Here is a 19,623-nt window from a genome sequence, read left to right as displayed (position 1 = left end):
TTCACTAATGCTGAACTTCTTCTTTCAAATGACTCTGCTGCATCTTTCAAACATATTCAGATTTTTTAAAACATAAAATACTCTTTCCTTACACCGTATTTTCATTTAGCTAACATCCTTAGCTTCTTCCCTTCAAAAAAAATGAATTTATAGGGTAGTCTACATTTGTATTTTTAATTGCTTACCCAAAATTAGTCCTTCAATTGCACTAGAATTTGGCTTCTGCCCTCAGAACATTGTAATCATAGACACAAAAGTTATTAACAGCCTCCTATTAAAAATAATTAACATGTTCAGTGGTCACATTAATTATATCCTCTGCAACGTTTCCAGTTAGTGACTACAGTTTTCTTTAAAATATCTTTAGGATTCTCTCTAAAATTCTCCTTGCCTTTGTTCTATCTAAGTTTGTTTTCTTGAACATTATTTCTTCACTTTTTTGCAAAGGCCTTTATCTCTTACTTTCAGCTTAAATCTTGGTGTCTTTCCTAGATTCTTCTCTTCTCATTTTACACGCACACACACACACAAACATACACATGCATACACACATATACTCACTTCGGTCGGTTCAAATGCTGCATTATAATTATGACATCTAAGTCTTAACTCCATTCCTATCTTCTGCTCTACATTTAATGTCCATATCTCAAAATTCATTAATGGTTATTTGCGGGTATCTCACATGTATCCAAATTAATTACACTTTATTGCATACTAACTCATCTTCAAAATCCACTACCTCATTGAAAATCACCATTAGTTCAGTGTTCAAGCCAAAGAAACACGAGTCACCTTCACCAATTATGTTCTGGATTCTAGCAATGATATTCTAGTCTTCTAAACACGGTATCTGCTTGTAGTGCATAAGTTTAAGCCACATACCTATCCTTAACTCTGTCATTAGGTAGACTCTTTTTAACAATTTAAAAATTATTTTGATACTATTTACTTATTATAAAAAGTATATCAGGCGTTCACTTCATCACAGGCAATATTTTGAACTCCTTAGTATGATATACAAGTCCCCCATGATCTGAACCTTGCTCTTCTGTCTAGATTCATTTCCATACCAATTCTGCTAAGAATTCCTAATATTTCTATTCTATAAACAACCATTTATTTTGAAATCACCTTTCGTTTACATTTATATAATGACATTAATAATAGAAATGTGCTATTGTATTTTTCTTCATGCACTTCTGTTACATAAGCTCCTTGAGGAATGGAATTAGGTTGTGTTTGTCTTTTAATATCAGTAACTGACACAATGAATATTCAAAAAACATACATTGAATAATTAAATTTTGTGCAGAGGAGACTTTTGGAACAGAATATGGTCAGAAACCATAATTATAGATGGAGGCGGGTTGATCACCTGAGGTCAGGAGTTGAAGACCAGCCTGTCCAACACGGTGAAACCCCGTCTCTACCAAATATACAAAAAATCAGCCTGGCGTGGTGGCAGATGCCTATAATCACAGCTACTTGGGAGGCTGAGGCAGGAGAATCACGACCCTGGGAGGTGGAAGTTGCAGTGAGCCGAGATCGTACCACTGCACTCCCGCCTGGGCAACAAGGTGAGACTCCGTCTCAAAAAAAAAAAAAAAATAGATAGAATATAAAGTAAGACACAGTCAGTAAAAGTGACTATAGTACACAAAGAACCATGTTCTGTTTTTGCTCTTTAGGAAATAGTAGGGAATTTGGAAAATGGCTTTATTTGATAAATTTTCGTGTCACTATGGTGGTGGCACTTTCTCCTCATCTCTGCTTATTTTATCTGAAATAATTATACTGGAAATGTGGGATTTTATTTTTTATGTTATGCAAGTTGTCAGATTTGAATTGTTGACTAGTAGGAGTTGAAAAATGTGTAAATTAAAAACATGAGTAAAAATGGCTAGTTATGAACATTAAATTCTCCTGTATCTTCTAAAATGTATTATATAAATGTTTTACCTTTAATGATTATTAATAACTATATAATATGTAAATTATTTTGAATTACATTTGACTTCTTTTGAAAGTGCAAGGTATAAACTTTAGTTCTGTTTTCATGGGAGTTCCCCATCCTTCTACGCCTAAAGCAAAAGACTACATAATACATAAAATGCATTCATATTTCTTTCAATTTCTACACACAAAAAGTCTGCATAGTGATAAATCAATGATATCAATAACAATGGAGTTCCAAGTGAATTCTTAAATATTGGCATCTGAGAATTTGGCATCAGATTTCATAAGACATCTTTTCATGTTTAACTAAAATCAGCAAATCAGGTAAGGGGAAAGTTTCAAACTCCCTGAAATAAATTCTCGACAGTGTAACCCAGCTGTCAGCAGCAGACAGGGTCACAAGCTGGTTGGCTGAGTTGGATGTGGAAATTGAAAAATGAGCAGCTGAGTTGAAAATGAAAATGCTCTGCTTTCTGAGAGGCAGAAAGGCAAATACAACACTGTAAAAGGCTCAGGAAGTGGGATATGAGAAAGTACGGTTTTTACATTGTGTAGCTGTGTTTCCTTCCATTCTTGACATGAAGATACCATTGAAAATGAGTGTGCCATGCCACAAATTAGCCCACAATTCTCAAGGCTCCTGGAAAAGCACTGTAGATGAGAACAGGAACCAAGGGGGAAAAATAATAATAATAATTGTCATGCAAAGATAAATTTTCTAGTGGATTAGATACATCTTTATTGTGTAAATTAAAGTTAATATTGGGTTTAGCTGAGATCCTGTTATGATCTCTGAGATGTTATTTTTAATATATCTATACGATGCACAAAGTACTAGTTGAACAGCACAAATTTAGCTAAAATATATTTTCCACTATGCATCAGAAAAACTAGTTACTTGACTAAATTAAGCTGTTAACAATATCGAAATGCTGCTTTGGATGTTCTTAGTCCTAGTGGACCTATTATATCATGAATTATATTGGTAGATAACTATGTCCTAGAAGTTTAACAGTATCTTATTTTAAAATCATTTAAAATATCATCACTTTAAGCTAAATTAGTTAAAATTAACTAAGAATAACTTGAATAATTATATTCTGATAACATTAACATACATATTGCTTGAATCTCATTCACATCATGTCTCCAAATGGCTCAGAGCAGAAAATATGAGGTACTTTATTTATTTTCCCCTTCTAATATTTAGCATGTATATGTAAAATTAATGAATAAATAAATGCTAACCAATGTAATGATGATATTTAACAGATACATAATGATTAGAGGTGCTCTCCCTGTTAGGCAGAAGTTTTCAAAATCCTATTTTATACTTGCATTCATTCTTTTATTAGAAGTTTGAAGAATCTTGTCTATTTAAGCAGATGAATGTTGGACTATTGAGTTACACATCTGCATAATAAGACTTGGACACGGTCGCTAAAAGGGGGTGAATGAATGGATTTTCTTTATTATGGTTTTAAAAAATCTACTCTATAGCAAGTGTATGCGACTTGATACAAGAAAGCAAAGCATGGTTGCCTTGTCTGGTCTCAACTGTGAATGAACAGATGAGGAAACAAAGTTTATGTTCATCATTATCAGTCATTAGAGAATAGCATATTTAAACCACTACAATGGGAAAAATATCCAGTTCTATCTCTGTCAATAACTTCAACTAAAGTCCCTAGGCAGAATTTATGGAGAGCTATCTGAGAGGTGCGAAAAGAAAATTGTAAAAGGAAATTTGTGAGAGGAAAATTGGAGGCACCAATGATCTTGTGGTGTGCTTTGTGGTTTACTCCCCTCCGGCACCTTTTGGCTTTTATTCAAAAGCAGCTCAAATCCCCGCATTGTGCACATAGATGGGCAGAAAAACTTTAAAAGTTTTATCATTCTGGTCCAGAATATCTGAAAGTTGAGAACCATCACATAGTTTACTCAAATCACAGAATCCGTAGCTCAGTCATTCACAGTATTATTTTTCTTAGGTGTTTCTCTTAGCAAATGCATTCTTAGGTATATTAAAATATTGTTTTAATATTTGGTATATTTTTCTGGTTTTTCAAAAAAACTATTTAGCTCCATAGCTTTGGAGAATAACATTGAACATCTATGTTTTCACCATGTAACTTAAGAAGATATAAAATGGAAAGTTCATGTTAACTTCCAAATCCATTTTCCTGCTTCCTACTTTAGATGTAAACTCTACCTTAATTGTTTAGAATCATCCTCATGGCTATTTTATTCATACACATTTTTCTACATTATATTTTATAACTTGTTTGCATTTTTAACAATAAAATACAAGTATACGATAAAAAAATTGTTTATGATCTCTTTCTCTCTCCCTTTGTCTTTATTTTTCTGTCTCATTTCGGTGTGTGTAGAATGTTCCAGGACTCAACAGTAACAATTGGAGTAAAAGCAATTCAATTATTATTAACACAAAATAAATAAATAAATAAATAAACAGGAGAATTTAATGGAAAACCTTAAGTTACAGGATAAAATAAACAGTAGGAACCAGAGCATATCCAAAGTCCATGTTTTGTATAATTGGGATTTTGAACTCCGCTGGCTAGATTGCTCGGTCTCTCCTCTTTCTCTTTTTCAATCCTACTCCTGCTCCATTATTTCCCTCTACTTTCCTGTCTATCTTGCTTTTTCTACTGCAGAAGGACATTCTCCCAATAATGAGCATGTGAACATAGCTGGTTCAGGTTGACATCATACAACCGTTATTTATGTTACTATATTCAAAATCTTGCAGAAAGTCCTATTTGTTTACCTTGGATCAGGTGATATTTATTTTTTGACTATAAAATATATTTCAGCAAGCAAAGGGGAATTTTTTTTTGGCCCAGTTAGGATCACTACTCTATTCCTATAGCCATAGGATGAGGAATTGCTATTAGAAGCAGTGAGATGTAAAGACTGTGAATGATGACACTATTGTAATATGTGCAGACAAACTCAAATTAGTATAGTTATCTTGTACGCTATTTGAGTTTATTTGAATATATTTATCTTGGTTCTTATTAGAAAAAATAGATTTTAAAAGGTTACCATTTTCTTAAATTCCTAAATACATTGATGGGCACTTCAATAGTTTTCATGTCTTGGCTATTGTGGACAGGCTGCAATGAACATAGGAATACAAATAACTCTTCAACACACTGATTTAATTCCTTTGGATATACCCAGAAGCAGGATTGCTGGACCATATGGTAATTCAGTTTTTAGGTTTGTGATGAACCTACTTATTGTTTTCCAAAATGGTTGTAACAAAAAACATGCTAAGTGAAATATACCAGACACAGAGATATTAATACCATGTGATCTCATTCATATGTGGAATCTAAAAAAGTGAAACTCATGAAGCTGAGAGTAAAATGGTGGTAACCAGAGTCTGATGTGAAGGGCGGATGGAGAAAGAAGGGATATAAGTCAAAGAGTATAAAGATTCAGTTAGATAAGAATAATAAGTTCTGATGATCTATTGTAAAGCAATTTGATTACAGTTAGTAATAATATGTTGTATATTTCAAAACAGCTAAATAGGATTCTAAATGTTCTCACCAAAAATAAATGATAAAATATCTGAGATGACAGATATGCTACTTAGCCTGATTTTATCATTTCACAATATACATAAGTATTGAAACACCACATTGTACCCCATAGATGTATGCAATTATTCTTCGTCAATTAAAAATAAAGTAAAGCCGGGTGCAGTGGCTCATGCCTGTAATCCCAGCACTTTGGGAGGCCGAGGTGGGCAGATAATTTAGGGACAGGAATTCGACACCAGCCTGGCCAACATGGCAAAACCCAGTCTCTACTAAAAATACAAAAAATTTGCCTGGCATGGTGGCATATGCCTATAATCCCAGCTACTCAGGAGGCTGAGCCAGGAGAATCGCTTGATCCCCGGAGGTTTGCAGTGAGCCAAGATAGTGCCAGTGCACTCCAGCCTGGGTGACAGAGTGAGATTCCATCTCAATAAATAAATAAGTAAATAAATAAAATTAATAAAAATTGTAAAAAAAATTTTAGCCAAAATTTGCAGTTATATGGCTTGTAAAACATGGTAACGTTTCTTGTTTCAGTAGTTATGACTCTTCTATTACTGTTTATAAATTATCCTGGGCATTTCCAATAATGCTAAATTATAAGAATGTTACTGAAAATCTTTCTCTTCATAATTTAAAGGAGAAAGCGTTATTGAATATTCTCTTGAGATATATTTATTATGAATCACCATTATATTTCCATTTTAAAGTTTCTTTGAAATTAGAGCTGACATTAAATTCTACTGAGTCTCTCCCTGAAATGTATTTATCTTCTTATTTGAACTACTGATTTTGTTTATTTCATAGACATTACCTATTATTAAAGCGTCCTTTTTATCTCAGAGTAAATCTACACCATTTTTGTTAATTATATGTGAAATATATGATTGAATTTGAATCACTGTTTTATGGTAAGAAATTTTATGTCTATATTTTTATGTCATACATTTCTGTAAATTTACTCCTTGTCCCTCATTTTTACATGTTTTTAATAAATGTGTTTAATTTGTTAATTTCTAGTATCAGGGTTATATTAGTTTTAAAAAATGAACAATATTTTTGTTCGTTTCCCGTTATTCAGCATTTATTACCTAGTTCATTTGTTTTCATGAGTGTTCTTTAGTTTCCAGGTTATCTCAAACATTTTCTTAAGTAAACTCCAATAATCACTTTCATTTCCTATTTTTGGGTATTCTATAAAACTGCCATATACCAAAGTCTTATGCATTACAATCTAAAATTAGAATAAAATGCCATATTCACTAACATTTTATGTTAATTTAAGCTCATGCTATTGAATAACATAATAGCAATTGAAGGTTAATGATAATCAGGGTAAGTAAATAATTTCTTTAGGGACATGTTTATATCCAAATCAAGGATTTCTTACTTTGCATTGAAGAAAGAAAAGTTGAACAAGACTTAGTCAAATAATGCCTTGAAGCCCTACTGAAATTGTCTAGTTTCATAATTCAGGAGGGTGCTAAGTAGTCAGATTTTACAATTCCTCCAGCAGTATGTTTTTTAAAAGGTCTCAAACTATTTATCAAGCTTTCAGAGATTGAATACACATATAGAATCATAAAAATTAATTATGAAGAATTAAAAATAAATAGAAGAAAGCCCTTACTTTTCCTATTGGTAAATGTTTATATCTAGTGTCATATAAACTATATAAGACCATATGATTTATTTCAAAATATTGACCAAGCAAAATTGTATTTGCTAAACTTTAAAATTGTGCACATTTTTAAAAAATGCCCTTTTATTTTCTGAAATGTAGGCTATGTATATGTATAATGAAAATAATCCCCTCAAAGCCTCACACTTTTGACTGTTTAGAAATTACATTTTCATTGCGAGTATATTAATTCTTGTGGTGATATTGCAAAGTTTCACTTTTTGTGGTATATTTTCTAGTGATAAAGTTGAAACACATTACCTGCAGTAGGATATTAATAGTATGTTTTTACAATTCATGATCATTTTTTCTAGGTATAACACAATTTTTCATGCTAACTTACATGCTGTGCTATAAAACAGTAGGCCTATTTCTTGTAACACATCATTTTCATTTATAAATCAGACAGGTGGTTTAAATGCCTGATTTTCTCTCTTAGGCTTTTATATATTAGTGTTCTGTTGAAGAATAGGCTTTCCTACTGAATAGAAAATTAAGTAGTGTATGCATCATAATCGTAAATGACAAAGTAAGACAATAAAAATAACATTTCTAAATGTTAAATGTTTGGAAAAAATGGAAAGTGTTTAATAAAGAGATCATAGAACATGTTTGTATTAGTAACAAAGCTTATTTTTTATGGAGCCCAGTTAATTTTTAAAACAGTTGATGTTTAAGACAGTACATGTTATTAAATGCATTACCTATATTTATCTCATTCTGAAAGTATTCATGTTACTCTCCATTGCAGTCAATAAAAGACAAAATCTGGATGGCTGGGAAAATTAAATATGTTTTAATTATTTTTTCCAATTATTTACTATGTATCCACATTTTCAGAAATAAAATCAAGTTGTATTCATGTATATATATATGTTTATATGTGTGTGAGTATATATATATATATATTTAAAACAAACACTTGCTACTATGTAAATAAGTCATGGTCATCTCTCTATATTTTATCTATGAATATTGTTTCTTTCTTTGTTCTTCATCCTTTGTGCTTTTACCTGTATGTGACCATAATAATTTGCATTCCGTACGTGTTCATATTTATAATAGTGTGATTTTACACCAGTCAATAACTGGAGAGATGATCTTTGGGAGATGACAGTGGGTACTTAGTCTGTGGGTTATTTTTTTGCTCATTTTGAAGCTATGCAATTACCTTTAGGTTTTCATTTTATGCTTATAGGACAGCCTCTTTTGCATTTGAATGAGACTACCCGTAATGTGGCAAATGGAATGAAAAATAATTGATGCATGGTCCAAACAACAGAATTTTTTTTTCCTTCAGGGTACAAATTTTATTATTTGAGGCCACCACAGTGAGTCCCTACTAAGGCAAAGCCTACGAGCGTTGGGAATGGGACTGCCACTGGAACCACGAAACTGTGGAATCACTGGCAGCATGCCAGACTTGCCTGGGAAAACTTCAGGCACTGGACTTCAACGTTTGTGAATAGACATATGCACTTCGCCCAGCAAAGCCATAGGGGTGGGGCTGCCTGAGGCCTTGGGAGCCTAACCCCCACCCTAGTATATCCAGGAGGTGGTACACAATGTCAAATATATTATTCTCCAGCTTTAAGATTTAATATGTGTCCTGCCGGGTTTTGGACTTGCTTGGGGCCTATTATCTTTCTTTTTGCCTATTTCTTTCTTTTGGAATAGGGATGTCTACCTTATGCCTGTACAACCACTGTAGCCTTGGAGGTAAATAAGATACTTTGATTTCACAGGCTCACAGATGAGACTCTGGACTGTGGTCTTTTGAGTTGGTGATGAAACAAGTTGAGACTTTAGGGCTATGGGTTTGGAGTAAATGCATGTGTATGAGAGAAGGATATGAGTTTTAGGTGGCCCAGGGTAGGATGATATAATTTGAATATTTGTTACCTCCAATACTCATGTAGAAATTTAGTAATCCAGGTGGCAGGGCCATTAAGAGGTGATTGATGAGGGCTCAGCCCTCATGACTGGGTTAATCCATTCATAGACTAATGAAATAATGAGTTAATGGATTAATAGGTTATCATGGGAGTGGGACTGATGGCTGTATAAGAAGGGGAAGAAAGATCTGAACCAGACTGTCCAAGCCTCTCACCATGTGAATCCCTGTACTGCAGGGACTCAGCAGAGTACCCAGCAGCAAAAAGGCTCTTATCAGATTTGGCCTCTTGACCTCAAACTTTTCAGCCTCTATAACTGTAAGAAATAAGCTTCTTTTCTTAAGAAATTATCTAGTTTCAGGCATTCTGTTATAAGCAACAGAAAGCAAATTAAAAAAGAAAATTGAGGGACCTGTTTATCCTTTGATGGGGGAGACCACATTATATAGATTGTGGTCCCCTGCTCACCCAACTGGGTTAACTACTATATCAGACTCACCTCTATGTTGAAGCTATTTGTGCTGCTTTACCACTGCTGCATTTTGACTTTTTCAGATTTCTGATAAGCTAACTTATAACTTATAACTCTGGTCATACCACAGTTAGTGCTTTACCACTGTTGCATTTTGACTTTGAGAAAAGTCATTACTATGTGTTTAGGTTTCCTGACTATTTGCATTTATGGAAAAGTTTCTCAACAATGAACCAATTACTGACTCTTTTGCTTTCACCTTCTCCAAGGCTACACACCTCACTTAATAAGGCAGTTTGGTTATTAAGTGCAGGTGTTCTCAGAAAAAAAAATGTTCTCACTTATGCTTCTTAAAGAATAATGGCAAATACAAAAGGTTGGGAAATTATAGGAGCTACATGAACAAACATTAGAATTTGAAGATTTTTCTTGGCCTTCCAGAGCACCATTCTTTCTTCTAACTTCATTCACACGCTCTGCTGGGCACACTGTCTGGATGGCATCCTGGAAAACAGAAGTCTTTAGAGATTCCAACTTAATTCTAATTAAGTTTTTTAAAAATGATTTTCCTCTCTTGCCCTTGACTATCCCAGATGAAACTGTTTGTTGATATTAGGGGATGACTGATATAAGATGAACTTCTTGCAATAGAGCATCCAGATTTCAGGTAGTTGGAGAGAGAACCCCAAGGTGACGGGGGAGGGACTGCATTAGATTCCTGGAGGGAGTATGTGGTGGTATGGATCGTATTAGTAATTTCTGTATTTTAAATCTGTCCCTGAAGGCTTCCTCTCACAGGAAGATACCTTCATGGAACTTTCTCAAAGGTTCATGGGTGCCTCTGAGTTTAATATACTGCTATGTATTCTATCTCATTAGTCAGGTCTGATAATGAGACCACAGTAGGTGTCCTCAACTCTTTCAAGTCTTAGGCATAATATTTCTAGATGCTTCCCTGTATTGATTCTGTTCGAATGAGGAATATCACCCTACTGATGATGTCAACAAACAGGACCCACTAGACTGATTTTCCTCAGGCACTTCCTCCCAAAACAAGAATTAGACTCAGTTACTCAGACTGACCTGGGAACCCTAAGTCTCTCCAACCAGTTAGCATGCTCCATAACCTTGCACATTGAAGGCACTGTCAACTTTTGCCGCTTATTGATATATGCCCCACTGACAGGTTCCAACAGTATAAACAATAATTTTTTCCAGAGACAACATCTGTGCCATTTGGATTATACTTCTTATTTAGAGGCCAGGTATTGTCCTGCCTGCTCAAAAACATGGTGACTTGCACCTTAGGTTTGGCTATGAGAATATTTAAGGGAACACCACTGGTAATTCATATATTACTTCCATGACTACAGAGCTCTCTCTAAGGTAAGGTTTCCTTCAGTTACTCAGATGAGCTTCCTAGAGAAAACCAACTCATTATCTAAGCATATCATGTGGGAAATTTTACCTATCATGTTAATGATTCAATTAAAAAGGTGATACAGATGTGCCCCTAACTTTACCTGAAGTGATCAATGACATTATCTCAGCACTGGGAGACATTAAGGTTAGCTTCAGCTCATTGCTCAGGGTTCCTACAGATGATTGAATTCTCCTAGAATTCCTTCTTGCAAGCCAAGACAGAATCAGTGCTAATATATGCTGCTGTATCTTCATAGTGCTTAAAATAGGTAGAATAGTCAACATACTGAATAATAAAGCCACCTGACTTTTTAATAGTAACAAGTCAGGATTCCTATAGATGATTGAATTCTCCTAGAATTCCTTCTTGCAAGCCAAGACAGAATCAGTACTAACATACACTGCTGTGTCTTCAATAATGCTTAAAATAGGTAGAATAGTTAACATACTAAAAAATAAAGCAAGCAGACTTTTTAATAGTTATATGACTTATTTGGCTAGTTAGATCAGGGTGCAGAGAAGCATACTTAGGTGCAATACTGCGGGGTGGTCCCTTTCTATGCCCAAAGTCTTACTGACAGTAGCTTTAATTAGATGCTACAAACAGAAACCAAATGGATTTTATATTAATTGGTGTTAGATTAATCAGAGAGCCCGATGAAGTGATAACATGGGGAATTTCACCAAGGACTTGAACCTTGTGGAAACCAGGAATTAATGCAGTTTTCTGCATAGTAGAGGTCTTTTAAACAAAGGGCATGTTTGAATACCAAATATATCTTAGAAGATGGAGACAGTGTCTTCCGAAATACAGAAACCTCTGAAAAGATTTGGAAATATAATAACTCCCTCTTTCCCTTTCCTAGAGACTTATACTTACATGCCACAAAGTAAGCCAATCACTTGGAGGAAATTTGCTTAGTAAGTCATGTTTTCTCTTGGAGAAAGGATGAGAACATGTATAAACAGCCTATAAAAAGCTCAGTCTTCTAAAATTCAGAATCATATGCTTAGGCAACATACCACCTTTATTTGAGCTGCCCTGTGAGGACTGAGATGTAGGGAAGCAGCACTAAGATACTACTCTGACTGCTGTTTTTGCTGTAAGAAACAGCCTGTATCCTGACCCAGGGGTATGGAGTCTTCTTTTATTATATGTTATATAAAATATTGGCAGGCTAACTTCTGAGCTTTCAAGTAAGGTAGATTCAGTCCTCTCACACTCACTGAGCTGACTCTTAGAAATTTAGATTGAGTGTGATTTTGAGACTTTGTGTAAGTATAATGCTCTCATAGATGATTATGGGAAAGAATCTTGAATGATGAGCTCCACAAGGCTTCCAACCAAGTATATACTTTATATACATACATTTATATATATTTCCCTGTATCACTAGTGAAAGTTGACCTGTAAGCACAATAATAAATTCTTATATAAAAAATTTTCAGATAAAATTAAGCACAATGAAGAAATAAAACATTAGTTTAAGGAAGAATATATAGAAAATACTTGAAAGAACTGACCAACTGAACATTGTGGAAGGTTAGGAAAGAAAGAGGATGAGTTATCACAGAAACATAAGAACAGAAAGTCTCTGACATAAGAGAATTGCTAACTATATGTCATGTTTCACACAATACAATGTCAAGTAATTAGCTACAGGATTTGAAAAGGAGTAGGTTTTCAGTGACTTTAAAAAAATGTTTTTTGAATGACAGGAATAAAAACCTGATAATATGGTAAGAGAAAAAGAGGGAGCTATAAAATAGATGTCAAACTTATAGCTAGCTGATTGTTCACTGATATTTTCCTGTGGTGGGGAGCAGAGAAATGAAACAGTATTGGAGAAGAATATGGCATCAAGGGACTGCCATTTTAAGTGTGGAAAGAATTTATGCTCTTTAAATGCTCAGTGGAAATGGAAACAAATATGATTTAAAAAGGTGAGGGATTAAATAAAAGAGTGAAATTGTTGTATAAGCAAGTGTGAGACATGAATCATAGAGTCCTTACTATCAAGGCTAAGATCCAAGTTCTCTTTGAATATTTAATAGAGAAAATCACATAAATGTTATTGCATTTGTATAGCACTGTATACTATATTGAATTAGTGATGAAATACTGATGAAAAAGACATAAAGGCCAGAAAGAACCTAATATGCATATTGCATTGGTCTGAGGTGCTCTGTAATGATTTCTTGGTCTAGAAGTAAACACAGTAATGCAATACGGTTCTAGGTACATGGAAACTACCATCAGAGAAAGAACTCTCCCATCTTGAGGGAGACTTTTAATAAGGTACACATTATCAAGAGTATTATGGATCATCTAAGCTATTTTCTTATACAAGGTCTTACGATCAATGGTAGACTACAAAAATGAATATAAGAATACCTCCTCTGAAGCTTATTCTTTTAATCTTTCATCCCATTATGTTTACTTTATCAATTGATATTGAGATTTACCACAAATTTATAATTAAAATTAAAATTTAACTCAGGAACAAAAATATAAGCAACTGAATTTAAAAAGACACAAATATTTGAATAGATATTTCTCCAAAAAAGGTATACTAGTGGTCAATAAGGATAGGGGAAGATGCTCAACCTCATTAGTCATTAGAGGACTTCAAATGAAAACCACAATGAGATAGCACTTCAAATACACCTGACTAGTTGTAATGACAAACAAAATGGAAAACAATGTTGGCAAGAATATAGAGCAATTGGAATCATCTTCATACATTCTGGGTGGAAATATAAATGGGCACTTTGTAAAATAGGTTTCCCTAAGAACTGAACTTAGAGTTACCTTGTGACACAACATTTCTAACCTAATTATATATAAGATAATTGACAGCATATATTCATACAAAAACTTGCTCATAAATATTCATAGCAGCATAATTCATAACAGCCAAACAATGCAAACAACCCAAAGGTTCATTATTTGATGAATAGCTAAATAAAATATTATATATCGATGCAACAAACTAGCATTCAACCACATAAAATGGAATAGAGTACTGATATATGCTATAACATGGATGAATTTGGAAAACATGCTAAGTGAAAGAATCCAGACTCAGAAGTCACAGATTGAATGATTATAGGTAATGTCTAGGATAGGCAAATCTGTAGACACAGATGGTGAATTAGTAGTTGCTCAAGGATGGGGAAGGGGAAGCTGGAGATCCAACCTTACTTTTGGGGGTGATGGAAATGTTCTAGAAATATATAGTAGTATTGATTGTAAAACATTTTGAAAACACTACAAAACCCTGTTGTACACTCTAAAATAAAATGGTGAATTTTATGTACATGAATTTATCTCAAAACTATATAAATATTAAAATATACCATTTTATTTAGATCTTCACCTTAAATAAATTTAGAAAAATTTTATTTATTATAAATTAAACTCATATACGGGGAAACATGAGTAAGTTTGGAAGATTAATGAGTGAAAAATTTTGGCATAGGCATTTTTCTATTTATTATTCTTCTCTGTCATTGCAGTAACTGTAACTAGCTGTTATCTCTTGAAATTCAGTTCAATTAAATTTTATGGCCTCGATAGTGGCAATAGTTTCAAGTGTATACTTATCCCCAAATTCATCAACCTGTATACATTAAATATATACAGCTTTTTACATGTCATGAAACCATTTCAAAGTAGTTTAAAAATAAACCTGAATATACCTACCTGTGCCAATTACTGTGACAGGTATTGCAAATCAATGATAAATTTACCAGGAGCTTGCTCTTTGAGATGTTCACAGCACAGTAGCCACAGCAAAAGACACAAACAGGGGTGAGGGGAGTCCCATATAGAAAAGTAGAGTTATTTTGACAGTTATTCATGTGGACATATTTACTAAGAAGTAGGATCTGACAATGATGCAATTTGAACTAAAATTATGTTTATTTACTAGTGTTTGTTTTTGGTTAATTCAAGGCCATATAGTCCATGGATTATATAGTATATAATTATATATACAGATATGATTATGTATAGCATATATGATTGTATATTCTCATATATAATAATGTATATACAATAGTATGATTATGTATTTATAATTGTATATAATATACAATTATGTATATGCAATCATATATGTCAATATATCAGTATACAATTGTATGTACACAAATATATGATTGTATATACATTATAAATATATAACAATATATAATTATATATGCTATACATAATTATATCTGTATATATTATATAAAATTAAATATAACATACTATATAAGTATATATAATTCTATATATACTTATGTATATATGTGTGCATATATATGTGTATACATAACTATACTTATATATATTTAGAACTGATTCTGGTTCTGTTTTTGTGCATCTGACTTTCTATTGTATTTCTATATTCCCCAAAATTTGTCCATGTAAATGTTATTTTTCAACAAAGGTAAGTATATATAGTTTGTTTCCTCTCGGAGGCGAGAAAGGGTTTCTGGATGAGGTTTCTCAGAAAGGCTACCCATTTAGTAGTCTTTCTTTATTCTGACACAACTTACAAAATGAATTGAAAAACAAAAATCAATGTATTCATTGGAAGATGTTATTTTTAAAATAAATCTATTAATGATCTATCAAAATGCACTTGATGGTTCAATTTAAAGGACTACTTGTATTCAAAGGAGCTGTTGATTTCAAAATATCCAGCATTATATCATAACATATTATCTGGTCATTTATTTCCCCCTCCCATATTAATTACCACACATTTGTGGATTTATGTGTGTATAAAATCTAGCTCTTGTTTTTTTAATTTTTCCTATGTTCATATCCCTTTCATTTTTCCCTCTACAAATTAATTATTCTTTCCCTCTGATTACTTAGAGCTTTTCTATTTAAGTTTCTTCTTTGGCATTGTAATTAACTTTTGCAAAATATCACAATGTAAATGGTTTCATGTTCTGTAACCATTGTAATAGTCTACCTTTCCATGGTCCAGTTTTACAGACTTATATACTAGACATGACACTAATGGTAAGTCTCAAGTGACCAGACACGTTGGTCTTCACTCAGAGACACAATTTAGAAAGTCTTCATTTGACTGATACTAGAAGTATGACAGATATATTTTGATTTTTTTTGGCTAGAATTAAAGCATAAGCATGTGAACGGCATATAGTAACTTTGATCAACTTACTTATTTTTTTACTGATGCTAAATAATGTTTATTGAATGCATATACTATTAACACTAGTACAAATCAAACTGTAAAGACAGCTCTAAATGTCAGAAATGCATCTTAGATAATATGTATGCAACACTTAATAAAATACAATAGAGACCTATATCTTACATAGAGCAGTGAAATGGTTCTGGATTTGAGACACCATTTTCATTCCTCAAGCCCTTTCTGCCTTGTAGAAGCAAATTCTCTGATTATTCAGATGGCTCTTCATCTTTCACATGAGACGAATATTAAATAAAAAGGTGAAAATCCTGTCTATTAATCTGTAATCCTGGATATTTGGACTCATGAAAATATACTAAAGCATCTCAACAGAGTAAGCAAAAATTAAACATTGTATTGATTGCTCAAGTGAAGTTTCTCATTACATTTACCCTCCATGCTAGTAAGTCTGCTTTTTACTTGATAGCATATTTTTATTATTTACAAAATGTCAGGTGGTTATAGGAGAAAAATGTGGGGAGAAAAGGTACACATTTTATTTACATTTCAACTGCACAGAGCTATTTCAATTTGTGCTGCTGCACGTTGAAGATCCATTATACCAAGTTATAATTATTTAGAAAGATTAAAACAAAATAAAAAAGAAAATTTGACAAATGTCATTTGATGTTATTCTGTAGGAATAAATTCTATATTCTAAACAAAGCTGTTTTATTTTAAATATTAGTTAACAATGCTTCTCAATTCTTAAAATTTAAATACAATGTTAATTGTATTAAAAAATAATTTTCTTTCTTGTTAAAAAAGATGTGTAATTTGTATGCATTTCACAGATTGACTATTAAGTTTCATTGTTCAAGCTCATAAAAAATTACTGAAGTTATTTCCAAAACTTAAGCTCAGCTAAGATTGGATAGAAATGATATCTTGCTGTTTTCATTAAAGTACTTCATGCTCTTGCTGTACTTCCTGAGGCATGTACTTGCATCCATATGTATAGGAGCAGCATGTGGGAGAGATATTGACAGCATGGTTAGTTTAAGTTTAGAATTTCTTGTCATGTTTTCTGTGTGTCTGCATGCAGTGGATTTTGGAAATGATTTATGAGTCATGTGCAAGATTGCTTAGTGTTGAAATTACCACTGCAAGAATTCACAGTCTGGCTTGTTTGCTGTTACTGACAGAACCTGTGGGTTCAAGATTGTAATGCAGCAGATATTAAGTACCAGTCACTTATGTTTTTGTAATGCTTTCAATATTTAAAAAGAATCTTATCATTGTTAAGTTTTAACTTGAGATTTATACTTTGTATGTTCTGAAATTATCCCTATTCTTATTAGTAAAGCAATAGGAAGTTGTTGATATATGTTTTTTAATATCCTTTCCAATTAGAAAATAATTTTCAGGTCTCTGTTTAATTGAGGAACAACAGGGAGAGACTTAATACTTCCTTGTACAAGATGAGTTTCTATCTGGGAAAAAAATATATTTGTTCTTTTCAGAAAACCTTTCACTGACTTCCATTGATTTCTGCAATGATTTAATTTTTCTATATGTATGTTATTACACTATAAGAATGCTATAAATTTTATACTGCATTAAGGTATAGTTTTATTATTGGACCTTCAAGAATTAAAGCAAAAAAATTATTTTATTTGCAAATCATCTGAGGACAGATTATGTTCTTGAAAACAAAAACTATATCTGGGAGGGAAAGCCTAGAAGCCATACTCACAGAAGATCCCTAATATTTATTCCTGACCAAAAGTATCAAAGCTTCTAGAAAATATGTAATGCACGGTAGGTATTAGTCTGGCAATTTACATCTGGGGAAAAGCCAAGATAGTGGAAGACTATACACATAAAATATAGTTCCATGGCTATGTTAGCACCCTGGGAAACTGGATAAAGATGTCTTGGATGACATATGAAATGAGACAAACTTTACAATCCTGGGAAAAAATGATATAGTAAAAGACTATATCTGCACTTTTACCGCTCTTTAAAGTTCCATTTTCTCTGCATTAATTCATTAAATCATTCAATAAATATTTAGTCGCCTTACATGCAAAACTCTATTATAAAATTTATAAATACATCAACAAACAAAATAGATAAAACTCCTTACTTTTATAGATCTTTTTGATTATGATTATATTCTAAACTTCTTCAAACTCTTCCAGTTGTACCAGTTGAGTTAGAATCATTTTCTTTTTCAAATCTGACAGGAAGATTTGACTAATAATCACAGAGATAAAGAAAACAATAGAGAAGACATGTGATGAGGAATTGGTCAGCTACTTTTCCCTTAATTAACTGAAACATTTACCAGTTAAAAATCTTATAAATTCAGGATCCATTTCTGAAACATGAAAATTCCTTTTGTTCCGTTAGGGATCAAGTTTGGTTTCTAACCCATGAATCATCACTTTAGGGATCATTTGCTATTTTTCTCCAAATATTAACTGACAAGGGTTCCTAGACATATCAGACACACATGAAAAAAAAAAAGAATAAAATATACAGAACTTTTCCCTACATATATGTATGTGAGTGTATATTTTCGTTGTGTGTATGTGTGTATATATGTATATATCTACATATATACGTGTGTGTGTGTGTGTGTGTGTGTGTATTTGCTGTTAAGCTTGAATCTTCAATTTGGCATGATTTTACAATATGGTAGACATTTTGTGAAAGTCATATCATTTATTTGGTTGGTATATTTGTTATATTACATAAAGTTCTTAGCACAACCCAAGCTCCAGGTATATAGACATACCTTGATACTTACATGGTTTTCTTATTTTTGGTTACTCACTTATACTAAAGATGATTATATCTTTATATGATTATACATTAGTGGGTGACACTAATAGTCCACATTGATATTTGGTATTTGCTGCTGTGTAACAAATTACCACAAAGTTAGCTGCTTCAATGGCACTCATGTATTAGATCATAGTGTTCCTGGATTCTCTCCTCACAGTCTCATAAGAATAAAATCAAGCAGTCATCTAAGCTACATATTAATTTAAAACTAAGAGTGTTCTTCCAAGTTTACTGATTTTGGCCAATTGATTTTCTTGTGTTTGTTAATCCATTTATGCCTGAGGTTGCAATTTTTTTAAATTTTTGCCATCAGACATAGGCAATGACCTTGAGTAGTGGGATAGCAATAACACCCACATGCTTAGCATTCCAACAATGGAATACTAGGCATAATTAAACTAAGACCCTCATTTCCACATTGGCTATTACGAGGGGTTGCCCTTAGTTCTGACAGGCTACCCACATTCCTCGCCACATGACTTTTTCATTTTAGAGCCAGCAGTGGAGAATCTCCATCATGCCAAATTCTTCTCCTACTTCGAATGTCTTTTGTTAGAAACATCTGCGCTATTTTTAAGGTTCACATGATTAAGTCAGATCCTCCCAGGAC

Source organism: Symphalangus syndactylus, chromosome 6 (genome assembly GCF_028878055.3).
Source record: "Symphalangus syndactylus isolate Jambi chromosome 6, NHGRI_mSymSyn1-v2.1_pri, whole genome shotgun sequence".
NCBI lineage: Eukaryota > Metazoa > Chordata > Mammalia > Primates > Hylobatidae > Symphalangus > Symphalangus syndactylus.
The sequence above is the reverse complement of the archived record's forward strand: the minus strand, read 5'-3'. Positions refer to the sequence as shown.